The sequence below is a fragment of the Pelodiscus sinensis genome, chromosome 2 (assembly GCF_052426305.1).
Source record: "Pelodiscus sinensis isolate ZL-2025 chromosome 2, ASM5242630v1, whole genome shotgun sequence".
NCBI lineage: Eukaryota > Metazoa > Chordata > Testudines > Trionychidae > Pelodiscus > Pelodiscus sinensis.
The window spans coordinates 247,796,788-247,813,036 of record NC_143053.1 but is presented as its reverse complement, the minus strand read 5'-3'; positions in this window follow the sequence as shown (position 1 = coordinate 247,813,036).

The window sequence follows — 16,249 nt, the reverse complement described above, 5'->3', positions numbered from 1 at the left end:
AAAAATAACACAAGATCTAAACTGGTTTTGGCCATATCAAATAGCGATGATCCCAAGCACAACTCAATATCCACGCCTCCCTTCTCTGTTGAACAGGGAAGGGCAAGGGAATGATTTGGAACCCTGCCCAGATTTGGGTACAAATTGTATGGTTTCCAATGTCATGAGCTGACCCAATACCCCAAATCCTACTTCCCCAGGCACTGGTGTATTCCAAATCCAGATCCAGATCTGAATTGTGTGTCTCCAGCTCTAAACACCCTCTTGTTAGGTCAGATTGCTTTACAAACAGAGAGCTGTTCTGGGACACTAACACTTGGAGAGTTACAGTCAATTTAACTCACATGGACTGCTCTGGGAAAACTTAATGCTATCATAATTCATCCTTCCTCCCCTCCCCCGAAATCCAGAGATGAAAGATTAAACCTCAGAAGATTTATTAAACTGACACTTTAATAGAATTTTTAGATTTTCTCTGTTAATAGTTTAAATGTAATTAAATTCTTTCAAATGCAGGGGAGGGGATAAGGTTAACTTTTCCCCCAGCCTAAGAACGTCCGGAAACAGAGACAGAGCTCTGATGCGTCTCTTAGGCTTATTTGCATGGCAGAGACCTGGATTAGAGAAACAACACAAATCTCATTAATAGTGACAGAAATACCTCTACAACCAAACTTCAGTGTAGGTTCAGCCACCATGTGGCAAACAGCCCTGAGTTCCAAATACTAGACAGACAATGCCAGGGGGAAAGAATAAAACAAGCCACCCATCACTTCTCAAGGCGAGGGAAAGAAAGAGAAACAGAAGGAACAGGATGAATAACTCTAGCACTTGACACCACAACAATTAACTTGCTGAGGGTGGAATAATTCTTGCGGCAGGTCTCTGGCCTTGGCACTTTCTCAACTTGGGTAAGCAAGAGATGTACTGAGCACAACGGACAGTAAAAGAGGTTTCATAAATCCCAAGCTGAAGTCAGTTTTGATTTATGAGATTTGTGGGAAAAAATTGAAAATTCAGGGGTCTCTGAATGCATATGTAATCAGCCGCCACAGCCCTGCTGGTCTCTAGAGGCAACTCATCACACAGACAGCAGTAATCGGGTGCTTCACAATCATTTGAGCTTCTGTACGGCCTTCTTAAAGGTTATACATCCATTCCCAATCAATACTTGAAGCAGCAGACACCCCCCCCCACTCCCACGCCATTGAATTGTCTTACATTATTTACAACTCATCAGCTGTGCCCAGTCTCTACTTTCATTCCCAACCTTTCCATCCTTCGGGGACACAAGAAGCTGAGTCTGTTCAGACATGGAAAAGAAGCAGATGTGAGGCTGGCACAGCCAATCCCTTTGTTCTCTATCTAACGAACAGTCACTAGCAAGGTGGCATTATTCTAAGATTCAAATGTATCGTGTTTTCCCATTTCAGAAAGGTGGCACAAAGGGATCTGAAACCCAACTTTCCAGCCTAGTGAGCTCTGTTTGGGAGTGTGAAGGAATAGGCATTAGGAATACAGAAGCTATTGGCAAGCTGCATTGAAGGCTGAGTTAAAAGCCTTATGTTAATGTGAATTGGTGCAGTTTAATATCACTGTATCTGGGGGACATTCTAGTACTGAGCTTTCACCCTCCCTGGTGTTCTGATGCACACAGGTTGACCAGAAGTCCCGATTTGATAAGGCAGTCCCGATATTCAGGGCTTTTTCTTATATAGGCACCTATTACCCCCCCACCCTCCTCCTAATTTTTCACACTTTTTCTCTGATCACCTGAATGCATATTGTGCTCTAAGGGGAACAGCAGCTGCAGCTGGTATTACCCAGTTTAAGATTCTAACCCTAATGCTACTGCAATACAGAACACACAGATAACGACCCCTGGGACACACCATGCAAACAAATGCACCCTCCACTTCTATGCGCAGCAGAGGCCTGGGTAACCCATGCCTGCTTGTTGTGGTACACTGTCCCCCTCCTAGTGACACAGCAGTGTCATGAGTCAGCAGTGTGATGCCGTTGCAAAGAAAGCAAACATGATTCTGGGATGCATTAACAGGTGCGTTATGAGCAAGACACGAGAAGTCATTCTTCTGCTCTACTCTGCGCTGGTTAGGCCTCATTTGGAGTATTGCGTTCAGTTCTGGGCACCGTATTTCAAGAAAGATGTGGAGAAACTGGAGAGGGTCCAGAGAAGAGCAACAAGAATGATTAAAGGTCTAGAGAACATGACCTATGAGGGAAGGCTGAAGGAATTGGGTTTGTTTAGTTTAGAAAAGAGAAGATTGAGGGGTGACATAATAGCAGTTTTCAGGTATCTAAAAGGGTGTCATAAGGAGGAGGGAGAAAACTTGTTCATCTTGGCCTCTGGGGATAGAACAAGAAGCAATGGGCTTAAACTGCAGCAGGGAGGTTTAGGTTGGACATTAGGAAAAAGTTTCTAACTGTCAGGGTAGTCAAACGCTGGAATAAATTGCCCAGGGAGGTTGAGGAATCTCCATCTCTGGAGATATTTAAGAGTAGGTTAGATAAATGTCTATCAGGGATGGTCTAGACAGTACTGGGCTCTGCCATGAGGGCAGGGGACTGGACTCGATGACCTCTCGAGGTCCCTTCCAGTCCTAGTATTCTATGATACCCAGGGCAGAGTGATGAGGCTCAACAAGTGCAGAGTCCTGCACTCAGGATGGAAAAATCCTATGCACTGCTACAAGCTGGGGACTGCCTGGGCAAGCAGCAGTTCTACATAGGACGACCTGGGGATTACAGAGGATGAGAAGCAGGCCCTTGTTGCCATGAAGGCTAATGGCATATTGGGCTGCATTAGTAGGAGCATTGCCAGCAGATTGGGGGAAGTGATTATTCTCCTCTGTTCAGCACTGAATTCCCCTCTATTCCCCCCCAAAAAAATTCCCATCTTGTAGGAAGTGGAAAACATTCCCTTTTTACATAGTTATTTAATTCTTTTGGGTCTATATGTAAGTGAAGGGCACAATCTACTTCTCCCACAGTGACCATGGAGTGCCTCCATTCCAGGGTTTCTTCTACTCGCTTTGTGATTCCCAGAGCAATGAGGCAATCCAGCTCCTCCTCTAGCTCTGAGGGGATCTTCCCTAGGCTCTTTCAGCTGTGTGCTGTTGAGAGATTCCCTATCCTTTCAAAGGTGTCTTCAAACCTTTCCTGAGCTGGAGCCCCTTTAAATTGCTACTAGAGCACTGTGCCATGTGCTCCGCGTGGCTTTGAGGACTGGCGCCATGATCCAGGCAGGGCTGGCTGCCCTAGCTCCACCCCTTCTGCCCAAGGCCCTACCCCTTCCAGGGGTGTGGAGCCGAACCTCCCTCCACACCTTGTCTGGGGGCCCACAGAAGCTGTCAGCCCCCCTCTGAAATCTGGTCTATCATCAGGCACTCTGTCCCCTAAAATCGCAGGACTGACCTTCAAGTTCAGACCAGTCACAAACTCTTCTGTAGTGTCACCTAGCTTGTTCCTTGTGATTACAAACATTCTTCATGCATCCCAATTTTACCAGGAGTGCGGCACTTCTCAAATTTGTGAACCAGGGTCACAATTAGCCTCTTGTGCTTGAGTTAGCTGAAAACTGTTAAACCCAAAGCATCTCTCAACCAGTCACTGTCAAAAATAAAGCGGAATTTCTTCCTTTTTACTAGCATGCACTGCTTGCAAATAATGAATCAAGTGCTGTGTGAATTTCCTCCTGTTGTCCTCCATGTTCCTACATTGTTTAAGCCCCGATGGAGCTGAACTGCTCCATTCTTCAACCTCGGTCATTTGCTTAGGCTATGTGTACACGATGGATTGCAGCTCACACCAAAGTTCTTGTGCGAATTGCCCCGTGTGGATGCTATTTGTGAGAACTAAAAGGTTCCTGGTCCATGTTCACATAGTCGTCTGTCAACCAGGACTATGTAAATGCCAGGTAGGCATCTCTTGGCTTACCCCCGGGTACAGCTATTCAGGATAAAGGCATTACACAAACAAAACTACCAACAGTCTACACACATACAAGCTATTTTGTTCAAAACAGCTCAGGCGGACCCTTTCCACAAGCTGAGGGCTTTGTTTGCTAGCTGTCATGATGCCACTTAGTACTAGTACATACTGCTCCCCTTTCCCTTCTGTAGCTACCAGTGAATGCTGCACTCGAGAAGGACAAGTACCAGAAGCACCATAGGACATTGTTTCAGCTCCTTTACAAAATGCAGAACAGCATTCTAGCAGCACTCCAATACGGTTCGACAGACCTATTCCTCAGTCTAGTGGTTTACAGCCATGCAAAGACACACACGCCACTTCCAGATATAATCATCTTTCAAATATTCACATTTCCAAGGTCTCATCTCCGCTGCACTGCATATCTCATCATCGCCCCCACTGGCACTATGCAGCCATTTGGCCTTTGCACAGCACTTGGGGACGGGCTGTAGAACAAACTATTAAACTGTATTATGCATTCATACCACTCCGTTGACGGAGCCATGTAGATGAGTTTACTAGACATAGCAAAATGAAGCGGCGATTTAAATAATCACCGCTTCATTTACATCAACATGGCCGCTGTGCTGTGCCGATGATCGGCTGATCTGGCACAGCGGGCAGTCTGGACGCTCCGCGGTCGACAAGGGAAGCCTTTGTCGACCGCTCCGGTAAACCTCGTTTCACGAGGCATTTAAATGAGGTTTACCGGAGCGGTCGACAAAGGCTTCCCTTGTTGACCACGGAGCATCCAGACTGCCTGCTGTGCTGGATCAGCTGATCGTCGGCACAGTGCGGCGGCCATTTTGATGTAAATGAAGTGGTGATTATTTAAATCGCCGCTTCATTTTGCTATGTCTAGTAAACTCATCTACATGGCTCTGTCGACGGAGCCATGTAGTCTAGACATACCCTAGGTTGTGAGGCATATACCTTGTTTGTACTATGAGGGGTCCTCTGGCACCTTAAAGACTAACCTTATGCCCAAATAAGTCTGTTAGTCTCTAAGATGCCACAGAACTACTCATTTGTGTGGATACAGACTAACACGGCTACCCCTTTGTGACTTATTTAAGCTAGCCTCAGCTATACCGGGCAGAATACTAAAGGACCTTATAGTGTACACATCTGGTGTATATCTCTGGGAAGGAAGCTCTGTCAACAGTCCATATATGTTACAGGACCTTGACCTGCTAGGAAGAGCCCAGCATCTACTCTGTACAGAAGTACACAACATGGCGTCAGGAGTAAACTAGTACCAGAGGAGGACAGAAACTGAAGAAAAGCAGCAAAAGTTGCGAACAAAGGAGCAAAGCATGCAGCATTGATATAATTGAAAAGTCGTGGAGATCGGGAGAAATCCCGGATGACTGGAAAAAGGCAAATGTAGTGCCCATCTTCAAAAAAGGGAAGAAGGATGATCCAGGGAACTATAGGCCGGTCAGTCTTACCTCGGTTCCTGGAAAAATCATGGAAGGGATCCTTAAGGAATCCATATTGAGGCACTTGGATGAGAGGAAAGTGATTAGGAATAGTCAGCATGGATTCACAAAGGGCAAGTCATGCCTGACCAATCTGATTAGCTTCTATGATGAGGTAACTGGCTCGGTGGACATGGAGAAGTCAGTGGATGTTATATACCTTGACTTTAGCAAGGCTTTTGATACGGTCTCCCACAATATTCTTGCCAGCAAGTTAAGGGATTGTGGATTGGATAAATGGACGGTAAGATGGATAGAAAGATGGCTAGAAGGCCGGGCCCAGCGGGTAGTGATCAATGGCTCGATGACAGGATGGCGGTCGGTTTCTAGCGGAGTGCCCCAAGGTTCGGTTCTAGGACCGGTTTTGTTTAATATCTTTATTAATTATCTGGTTGAGGGGATGGATTGCACCCTCAGCAAGTTTGCGGATGACACTAAGCTGGGGGGGGGGGGTAGATACCCTTAAGGGCAGAGATAGGGTACAGAATGACTTAGACAAATTGGAGGATTGGGCCACAAGAAATCTGATGAGGTTCAGCAAGGACAAGTGTAGAGTCCTGCACTTTGGACAGAAGAATCCCAAGCATAGTTACAAGCTGTGGACCAACTGGTTAAGTAGTAGTTCTGCAGAAAAGGACCTGGGGGTTACAGTGGATTAGAAGCTAGATATGAGTCAACAGTGTGCCCTTGTAGCCAAGAAGGCTAATGGCATATTAGGTTGCATTAAGAGGAGCATTGCCAGCAGATCCAGCGATGTCATCATTCCCCTTTATTCGGCTTTGGTGAGCCGCATCTGGAGTATTGTGTCCAGTTCTGAGCCCCCCACTACAAAAAGGATGTGGATGCATTGGAGAGGGTCTAGCGGAGGGCAACCAAAATGATTAGGGGGCTGGAGCATATGACTTATGAGGAGAGGCTGAGGGACTTGGGTCTGTTTAGTCTGCAGAAGCGAAGAGTGGGGGCGGGGGATTTGATAGCAGCCTTCAACTTCCTGAAGGGAGGTTCCAAAGAGGATGGAGAGAGGCTGTTCTCAGTAGTGACAGATGGCAGAACAAGGAGCAATGGTCTCAAGCTGTGGTGGGAGAGGTCCGGATTGGATATTAGGAAAAACTATTTCACTAGGAAGGTGGTGAAGCACTGGAATGGGTTACCTAGGGAAGTAGTGGAGTCTCCATCCCTAGAGGTGTTTAAGTCTCGGCTTGACAAAGCCCTGGCCGGGTTGATTTAGTTGGAACTGGTCCTGCCTAGAGCAGGGGGCTGGACTTGATGACCTTCTGAGGTCTCTTCCAGTTCTATGATTCTATGATTCTATAGCATTCTTCAGTATCCAAGAGAGCTTAATTTTTGATAGACATTCCTACAGAATGGACAAACTAGAAACAATATTTTCCAGGATTTTGCACTACAACTAAACTTCACAAGGAAGCTGGAGACATTCAGGTATACTCTTTAATTTATGCTCTGGGGAAGCAGGCAGAGAATATCTATAAATATTTTACCTTTAATGAAGACAGTCACAAAGTTTAAAGGGTTATGTTGAGGTTTGATGCATACTGTATGCCTTTAGAGAAACACAGCAGAAGCAAGTAAAGAAAGTCAGCATGACCACTAGAAGTCATTATCATAAAATCCCTAAAGCTAAGAAGGACAAATTTCGAGCGAACATCAAAGCTTTTCAGCCTAAGAGCACAGGGTATTGAAAATTTCACTTGTGTCCAGCTAAAAGTGAGAAATGTAATGAATGCAGAAAATGTAGACTTTTTCAGCTGATTGCTACACAAAGCAATCAGGGAGTTGACTAATATTTCAGACAATCAAGAGCTACCATTTCTGGGATCTATCACATGTGATGACACAGGATCTCCCTGGAGAGCAAAACAGAATATTCATAAAAGAACTATTGACTTTAAAATTGACTCCGGAGCAGATGTCACAGTCATCTTAGAAAGGACTAACAATCACCTTCAACACCTTACAATCACCTTCAGCTCCTCCCAGCACTGACATCAGCTGACAGTTCTCACTAGCCCTGTAGGTAACTCTGAACTGCATGGGCCAGTTCACCTCAAAAAACTACCTATAAAAACAAAAGCTATGTGTTCAGCATGAATGTGATCACGGGATCAAAAACCAGTAACCTCCTCGGTTACAGTGTGGCAACCATGCCGTGCCTCTTGAGAAAGACGGAAAAACTCAGAGGATTTGATGATATCAGACTTTTGAAAGGAGATATCGTACATATAGCCATATATGACAATGCTGGACCATACACAATAACACCTCTACCAGACAGACTTTCAAAGAGTCTAGCTGTAGATTTTTACAAATTCAAAAGTTTCCATTGCCTGGTCCTAGTGGACCATTTTCCAGGTGTATAGAAATAACATGCTTGAAAGACATTATACAAGATGTCCCAGTTATCGAGAAGCTCACATGCACTTTTGCTTACTTCTGTATCCAGAACAAGTAGAGACTGACAAAGGACCACAGTTCACTGCAGCAGAATTTAAGTTATTCAGAACAAAATATGATTTTGATCATATTTCTAGGAGTCCACTTTACCCACAAGTGAATAGAAAGGTGGAAAGAGCAGTACAAACAGCCAAGAAAATCCTACCACAGGAAGAGCCATTTCTTGATCTTCTGTTATACGGATCTCAACATCCAGTACAATTCTGGATGGGAAGACAACCTAAAATTACTGTTCTGACTTTGAAAACAAATTTACCTTCTAAGTGTCCAGATATGGACTGAGTAGCTAAATCAGATAAAAAGCCCTCCTCCCTCCCACCCCAAAAAAAAAACTTACACCACCAGTGAAACAGACACCACTGAGTCAGAGAAATTCCAGGCCTAGAACTTGGTGACCATGTTTGTGTCAAACTGAATTAGGGGCCTTGTATATTAAAAATGTACACACTTGGACTGAAGTGGAGATGAACGTAGGAGATGGCTGTGTAGAGAGTCTCTGGGTTAAGCTAAAAGGGGTAAAAAATGAGGGTGATGTCACGCTAGGAGTCTACTACAGACCACCTAGCCAGGTGGAAGAGGTGGATGAGGCCTTTTTTAAACAATTAACAAAACTATCCAAAGCCCAAGATTTGGTGGTGATAGGGGACTTCAACTATCCAGACATATGTTGGGAAACTAACACAGTGGGGCACAGGCTATCCAATAAGTTTCTGGACTGCATTGGAGACAACTTTCTGTTTCAGAAGGTTGAAAAAGCTACCAGAGGAGAAGCTGTTCTGGATTTGCTTTTAACAAATAGGGAGGAACTAGTTGAGAACTTGAAAGTGGAAGACAGTATGGGGGACAGTGATCACGAAATAATAGAGTTCATGATCTTAAGGAAAGGTAGAAGGGAGACCAGCACAATTGAGGTAATGGATTTCAGGAAGGCAGATTTTGATAAGCTCAGAGAACTTGTAGGTAAGGTCCCATGGGAAGCAAGACTGAAGGGAAAAACAACTGAGGAGAGTTGGAAGTATTTCAAAGGGACGTTGTTAAGGGCCCAAAAGCAAACAATTCCGCTGTGTAGGAAAGATAGAAAATACGGCAAAAGACCAGCTTGGCTTAACAAGGAGATCTTGCATGATCTCAAAATAAAAAAGGAGTTCTATAAAAAATGGAAACTAGGACAACTAACAAAGGATGAATATAGGCAAGCAACACGGGAATGCAGGGGCAAGATTAGAAAGGCAAAGGCACAAAATGAGATCAAACTAGCTACAGGCATAAAGGGAAACAAGAAGACCTTTTATAAATACATTAAAAGCAAGAGGAAGACCAAGGACAGGGTAGGCCCACTGCTCAGTGAGGAGGGAGAAGCAGTAACAGGAAACTTGGAAATGGCGGAGATGCTCAATGACTTCTTTGTTTCGGTCTTCACCGAGAAGTCTGGAGGTGTGCCTAACGTAGTGAATACAAGCAGAGAGAGGGTAAGTTTAGAAGATAGGATACACAAAGAACAAGTTAAAAATCACTTAGGAAAGTTGGATGTCAGCAAGTCACCAGGTCCTGATGAAATGCATCCCAGGATAATCAAGGAGCTGATAGAGGAGGTATCTGAGCCTTTAGCTATGATCTTTGAAAAATCATGGAAGACAGGGGAGATACCAGAAGACTGGAAAAGGGCAAATATTGTGCCCATCTATAAAAAGGGGAATAAGAACAACCCAGGAAACTATAGACCGGTCAGTTTAACATCTGTCCCAGGGAAGATAATGGAGCAGGTAATTAAGGAAATCATATGCAAACACTTGGAAGGTAATAAAGTGATAGGGAATAGCCAGCATGGGTTTGTGAAGAACAAGTCATGCCAAACTAATCTGATAGCTTTCTTTGATAGGATAACGAGCCTTGTGGATAAGGGAGAAGCGGTGGATGTCATATACCTAGACTTTAGTAAGGTATTTGATACGGTCTCGCATGATATTCTTATTGATAAACTAGGCAAATATAACTTAGATAGGGCCACGATAAGGTGGGTGCATAATTGGCTGGATAACCATAGTCAAAGAGTTGTTGTTAACGGTGCTAAATCCTGCTGGAAAGGGATAACAAGTAGAGTTCCACAAGGGTCTGTTTTGGGACCCGTACTGTTCAATATCTTCATCAATGATGTAGATATTGGGATAGAGAGTACGCTTATTAAGTTTGCAGATGATACCAAACTGGGTGGGGTTGCAACTTCATGGAGGATAGGGACATAATTCAAAATGACCTTAGCAAGTTAGAGAAATGGTCAGAGGAAAAATGCAAAGTGCTCCACTTAGGAAGGAACAATCAGTTCCATACATACAAGATGGGAAGCGACTGTCTAGGAAGGAGCATGGCAGAAAGGGATCTAGGGGTCATAGTGGACCACAAGTTGAATATGAGTCAACAGTGTGATGCTGTTGCAAAAAAAAGCAAATATGATTCTAGGTTGTATCAACAGGTGTGTTGTAAGCAAAACTCGTGAAGTCATTCTGCCGCTCTACTCTGCACTAGTTAGGCCTCAGCTGGAGTACTGTGTCCAGTTCTGGGCGCCACATTTCAAGAAAGATGTGGAGAAATTGGAAAGGGTACAGAGAAGAGTGACAAGAATGATTAAAGGTCTAGAGAACATGACCTATGAAGCCAGGCTTCATGAACTGGGCTTGTTTAGTTTGGAAAAAAGAAGATTAAGGGGGGACATGATAGCGGTTTTCAAATATCTAAAAGGGTGTCACAAGGAGGAAGGAGAAAATTTGTTCCTCTTGGTTTCTGAGGACAGGACAAGGAGTAATGGGCTTAAAGTGCAGCAAGGGAGGTTTAGATTGGACATTAGGAAAAAATTCCTAACTGTCAGGGTGGTCAAATATTGGAATAAATTGCCAAGGGAGGTGGTGGAATCTCCCTCTCTGGAGATATTTAAGAACAGGTTAGATAGACATCTGTCAGGGATGGTGTAAACGGAGCTTGGTCCTGCCTTGAGAGCGGGGGGCTGGACTCGATGACCTCTTAAGGTCCCTTCCAGTCCTATGATTCTATGAATGGAGAAAAAAAATGAACAATTTCAACTGTCAAAGAAAAAGATTTTGGTGCCTAATGAGACTAACAATGGATAGTTTAACAAACAGTCAAACTTTACAGTTTGTTTCTCAGAAAGAAAAATCAACAGAGCAAATTCTATAGGTGGCAGATGCAACTCAAAAGAGATTGACTACAACCATTTTTTGCCAATAATGGACAGCCAGATATCCCAACTATTACATATTTGTTTGTGTAATTGGAAAACCAGCATGTTTCAGACAGACTTAACAGACTGATATGCACTGAACTTTAAACAGTGCATAATAGTGCAAATTTTGTCAATGGTAGGAATGTAAAACACATTAAAGGGGAGGTGTAATGCAATATTAAACATCATTATATTGTTTGTCCACTAGATGGCGCTGTGTGTAACAGACCCTTACATAAGTTATACCTGGCAACACATTAAAGGATCTTACAGTGACTACATCTGGTTTACCTCTCTGGGAAGGATGCTCTGTAGCCAGTCCAAAGTTAATATGCTAGTAGCTGTGCCACAACCTACCGCCCACTAGGCGTACATGACAGATTGTGAATTCTGCCCTGACTCTCTAGAACCAGAAGTGTAGTGGGTACATGGTGCTTCGTGGTTCACAGAGAGAGGTGTAAATGTTTGTAGTATTGTTATCTTCTCTGTCTCCACTTGTGTTAGTTTTATGCTACAATCCTGCTTGCCCTTCATTAGATGGAATTGTCACCAGTTCTCCAGTGACCGTCTGTTGAAGGCATTTCAGAGCTTTTAAAGCTGCTTTCTCAGGAGCCTCTGCATTGGAATGTTTTGGATTTGCAGTGCTCAGCTTTAGACACACAGCATGTCCAGCACATGCAGAGATGCTCATCTGTTCAATAAGGCTTTCTGTATTGTTTATGGTAGTGCACGGGATGTGGTAGGTGCTTCCCAAACATCCCTGTCTCAAGAACCACATACGGTACTCTTAGGGAAGGCAGACAAGCAGACACCATAGAGATAGAGATAGAGATAGAGATAGAGATAGAGATAGAGATAGAGATAGAGATATGCTTTGTCTGCTCAGTGCCTTATTCTACATGGTAAAAAAAGAGGGAGATACTTGAACTGTTTATTTAAAAGTTCAGCACTATCAATTTAGGCTTGAATAAAGATCTTAACATACTAAAGGAGCAACTTCTCCATCTTTAATATTTCATTTCCAGATCACATGCTATGAATGAGACACATCTAGCCTGACTTAATTAGCTTCATTAATGCTAGTCCTGCAATTGACCGGTAACTTCTTTTGCTGTTATATATACCCTGGATTCTGTTGTTTCCACTCCAACTCATCTGTGAAGTGGGTTTTTTTTGTCCCATGGAAGTTCACGGCCTAATAAATTTGTTAGTCTATAATGTGCCTAGAGACTGATCATTGTTTTTATTCTGCATCTGACAAAGTGGGTCTTTGCCCACGAAAGATTATGCTCCTACACTTCAGTTAGTCTATAAGATACCACAGGACTCCTCACCGCTTTTGCAGATTCAGACTAACACGGCTACCCCTCTGATACTTTATTCTGTGTGTGCATTTATTACCCTGGGTGTTTCTTTATGGCAGTGGTCACCAACCTTTTTAAGCACAAGATCACTTTTTCAATTTAAATCAGTCCAGGATCTACCTCAAACCCAAATATCCCTGCCCCACCCCTTTGCCGAGGACCCACCCTCCTCACACTGTGAAGATGGGGTACAAGGGAGAGGGACAGAGTGACATCAGTGCCCCCCTGCCGGTCTCCCCACTCTGCACAACAAGCAGGAGGCTCCCAGGGGGCAGCTCTGAGGCTCTGGGCAGGAGCAGTAGGGCAGCGGAGGGAGGGGCAGCTGAAGTGCCAGCACTTGATAGCCTTCCAGCCAAACCACTCAGGATCACATGTCAGAGATCTACTGGTAGATCCCAATCGACTGGTTGGTGACCACTGCTTTATGGCTACTGCTAAGGAGTGGCAGGTCCTAATGGTTAGAGCAGAAAACCAGGACTATGGAACTGATCGCTCTGACAGTTAAGGATCTTGGCCACACTTGTGACTTCCTCCCCCTACCCCACATTAATTTCCCCGTGGGAAAGTTTCCCCAACTGCAGCCCAGCCTGTTTCTGTTCTTGGCTAGATCGAAGGCATCAGTCTCCTGCAGGGTTGCCCAGCCAACCCTTCATTCACGTTTAACAACTTTAAAAAGCCAAAGCAAAGCAAGCATCTTGGCAGCAGATCCCATAAGATGATACAAAGGCTGCATCAAGAGCGATGCTGATTCTGCACTCATCATCTAGCTAGCATTGAGTATAGCTGGGCACGTTGTGCTACGGAAGTTTGTTACCAATGCACTGACCACCATGCCCCACGTTCTGTCGCCCATCCCAGGAAAACACCAGTTTGTCACTGAGGAGACTGTTCATTTCAGGTGAAGGAAATAGAAGAGTATAAAGCAGTGGTGGGCAACCCACACGGGGTTCTGTGTATGGCCTGCAAGACATTTTGTTTACCATTGTTCACATGCAGGGTTGCTCTGTGTATTTTTTCCTACTGGTATTCCTAAAGAGACATGCATGTGAAGCAAGGGCACATGAAGTGAGGTGTGTGCTGATTGCCCACATGAAGTGAGGTGTGTGCTGTGCTCCCTCAGCATCCAATCAAAGTGCTGCTATGGTTTAACCCGCACCCCCTGCAAACTCTAGGTGTGCACATGCAGGTAGTAAAACTGCCCTCTTCCGGGAGACCCTCTTTGTTAGGACAATTTTGCAGCCCACTGAGACAAAGGAGGACCACTCATGCAGCCCACTCACTAGCCTCGATTGCCCATCACTGACAAAGTTTCTGGTAGAAACAAGGACTCAGTCTGCAACCTCCTGCTTCAGAACTGAGACAAAATGTCACCTGCCTCACAGCAGGCAGGAAGCCTCTTCCAAGTAAAGGTTCAGTCAGAAGGAAAGAGAAGAGATTTCTCCTTTCTGGTTACATACACTACAGCCGGGCTCACTAGCAGGGGGGTTCATTGTCCTCTTCGATATCAGTGCTTAGTCTCTCTGCCTGATGTAGGCTCCAGACCCAGTGGACCGGGCACAAAGCATGCCAGCTGCCAAAGCCAGCCGGGAGTGGGACAAGGGAATGCAGGGGGCCGGATGCAGGAAATGCTATATTAATGGAGATGGCCCCCTGATAGTAGAGTTCAAAAGTGAACTTTCCAAAATTCAAGGTCATGGTTTTGGATCCAAAGTCTCATTTAGACCATTGAAATAAAGAAGGGACAAGAAGAGATGGGGAAGGGAGGGTTCCCAGTTAATCCCTGAGCAGTGTAATGCTCTGGAGCTGGACTCAGAGCTGGCATGAGTGGGTACCAGTTCATCAGTGTGGGCCTATAGCTTTAGTCTCTCAGTGTTTGTACATTTTGGAGACAAGGTGGGTTAGGCCACTCACCTCACCTCCCCAATATCCTGGGACCAAGACAGCTAGAAGACAATGAGCTTCAGGACTGTCCAACTGCCCTGTGTCCTGGAATTGGCTAGCCTCTCTCAGCAGCCTTACCCTGATCAACCAGACACCATGCTGGGCTACTGTATGTTTATTCCCCACAACAATTAAACATCTCTGATCAGCTCAACTAATTAACTGTTCACAAGTAGTTACTCACTGATAGGGACTTTTGGCACCTTTACCAGCAGTTACCCGACAGCCAAACAGATCAACTGAACAAACTAGACTTTCTGGGAAAGATACAAAGAGCTAAAAAAATCTCACTATGACAGCTACCAGGAAAGCTAATGCAGCATGCAGACCAAATGTTTTTATGATACGCAAGCACACAGGGCAAATGAGGCATTTGCGCTTCTTCCATTTCCAAACTGCAATGGCACTTCTGAAAACAAAATCAGAAGCAGAAGATTGCTCCTGGGTGAGCTTATTTAGCAAATGCATTTTGGAGACCAGGTTTCAGTATGAAGGGGTTTTCATCACAGCTGAATGAAGCCCCTTGAAAATGGGAGGGATTAGATTTGAATGGAAATGCTGACAAACTGAGATCATTTAACTCTGGTGATAATACAGCTTCTTTAGGTTCCTGGTAGCGAGGAACCTTTAGTAGCGAGCCTTACACTTTTGAATCAGATCTATAGATTTTCTATATTTTCTACTGGGTTCTGCAGTACTTCTAATAGAATTTAGTAAAAAGTTATATCTATTATAAAAGCCTATGAAAAGGCTTCTATAAATTTTACAGGTTTTTTACAGTAATTTGTATAGAATCCTATTAAAAATGTATAGAACCTCTAGTGGTTCTATCTCTGTTTCATTCTATAGGATTTTTCCATATAAGAAAATGTCGAGGAAAATATTTTTATTTTGAACATTCCATATAAGCTTGTATTGCAACATAAAGTTAAGACCAAGTCCCTGCTGCATTCCACACACACTCCACTGAACTCTGCCTTTTTGACCTTTGTCTGAATAAGGACTCAGGCTGGGTCAGTGCCCAAAGATAAAGAACCCCTGTGGTTTGAAAGCTTCCTACTATTGATTCCGCGGTCACCCCAGTCAAGTCTTGAATTCCATGGAGCCAAGATACCACAGTGACGGGCAGCTCATAAATGCACATAAACAATTAAAAATTATACAACCCACCTGGCTATCCTAGGACCTAACTAAAATCCTGCTGACAGTGGTACATTGTCTGGAGGGCTATAATAAGGGAGCTTTAGCTTTTGAAGAGAGAAGAATTTAAAATAAATTCAAGTAACATAAAGATGAGCCTGGATCAGACACCTGGAGACACACTTCCTGGTTTAGCTAGAGAAGAGGAGAGGTCCAAACCTATCTAAATGTGAGATGAAATCAAGCTCTGGATCTCACCCCACACACATCAAAAGAGTCCAACACACCCAGGCTTAGGGAAAGTTTGGCTTCAGAGCTCAATGCAGGCCCATCTCCTGGGAAAAGAGAGAGGGAGGGGGTATTAAGCCAGACAGATGCACAATGGCAAACATGGGCACTACGACCCACAAGAGAAATGTCGGAAGAGTCATATTCATCTTCACTGGCACATTTTCCAGCAATCCCTGCAGAGGCGCTCAGGACTGACTGACCCATGCATACTAAATTGTCTTCTCAGCCTTCCCGGCCCCAGTTCAGTCCTGTCAGCAAGGCAATAATGGGACATTCACTGTCCTGCCTTTCCAGGGCTGCATTCTCCAGGGCATGAAATCCAGGAGCATCAT